General features: G+C 46.2%; 1 non-coding gene across 1 annotated transcript; it reads right to left on the bottom strand.

Annotated features, from left to right (window-relative positions):
• Nucleotides 1-710: 710 nt before the first annotated feature.
• On the bottom strand, nt 711-874 carry LOC146619460 (U1 spliceosomal RNA). The gene has a single exon (XR_014906803.1). It is a non-coding gene; the product is annotated as a U1 spliceosomal RNA (small nuclear RNA).
• Nucleotides 875-1351: the final 477 nt, after the last annotated feature.

Here is a 1351-nt window from a genome sequence, read left to right as displayed (position 1 = left end):
TAAGATGAGTTTCTGTCATGATCAGACTGAACATCCACTCTATGATCACATTACACTACCTGCAAAGCTCATTTCAGCCTTGTAGAAACATCTGCACAGATTAAAGGATGGTGGCATGTAAGGCTACCAGTGGCATGAAGTCGTATATGAGGGACAAGCCCACAAAGTGTGAATACAAACGGTTTGTTCGAGCTGATTGGGCACCGGCTCACACGTGACAGTTTTTTGTGTACACAGGAAAGAGTGAGGTCAACATAAGTTATGGTCTGAGCTGCTCGTCTGTCATAGATCTTTAAACCATTTTCTTTGCTCGGTGGTGGCTACACTTTGGCTAACTGTTCTACCAGCCCTGCCCTCTTCCACAATCTGCATAACACACATGCTGGCTGCTGTGGAACCATTAGAGGAAAGAAAAGGGAAAAAACAGGCTGTCTTTCTGCACATGGACAAAAATGACTTTCCTAACACGACTGAGAGGGACGAGCTGCCCTGGATTAGAAAAGAAGCTGCTGTTTGTTAAGTGGATGAACACTCGGGAGGTGACAGTGTGCTCCACAGTGCACAAAGGACTTCAGTGAAAAGACTGTGCAGCACAAAGCTTTCACTAACATCTTCCTCAAATAACACAACAACGGAGACTTCTGAGCCTTAATAAACAGCAGGACACTTGCCTCAGTATCTGCTTCCTCTGTTTTCTTTGAACATGTGATCAGGGGAGAGCGCGAACGCAGTCCCCCACTACCAGAAATTATGCAGTCGAGATTCCCACATTTGGGGAATTCGCAGGGGTCAGCACAACCGGAGTGCAATGGCTGAGCCTCGCCCTGGGTGAACCACCTTCTTGATCATGGTATCTCCCCTGCCAGGTAAGTATGAGTTGTTCACCTCACACATGGGGGACTCTTTCACACACAAACCCTGCACACTCACGGTGCTCACAATCTCACAATCAACACAAACACAGCCTGCAGGAGGCTGGGACTACACACTATTTATATACACAGGAAGGAGCTTCCAACAGAGCCACATCAGGTTGAGTTTAAAATATACGGGGAGTCTTTCCCATCATGCATTGCTGCATCTGCACAACAAAAGCTAACTGAAAGATCACCTTTTTTCATCCATTTAACCTCCTTAAATCCACCAACAAACCAACAGGAAGTTCAAGTAACTCCAAGTTAAATCAAACTGCAGCTGAAAACTGTTTGATTCACGTCTGATGTTTAGAAAAAAGGAAAAAACGCATAAAGCGCACACGTTTTCTGCTAACAGCACAACCACTTCCTGTTCCTTTGCTCTCTGCTGCTGAACAGTTCACTCTCCTCCTGCTGCTGCCCCCTACTGTCCCGGA

The sequence above is a fragment of the Diplotaxodon limnothrissa genome, linkage group LG14 (genome assembly GCF_057381915.1).
Source record: "Diplotaxodon limnothrissa isolate DT_005_m linkage group LG14, D_limnothrissa_male_GT1.1, whole genome shotgun sequence".
Lineage (NCBI taxonomy): Eukaryota > Metazoa > Chordata > Actinopteri > Cichliformes > Cichlidae > Diplotaxodon > Diplotaxodon limnothrissa.
The sequence above is the reverse complement of the archived record's forward strand: the minus strand, read 5'-3'. Positions and strand labels throughout refer to the sequence as shown.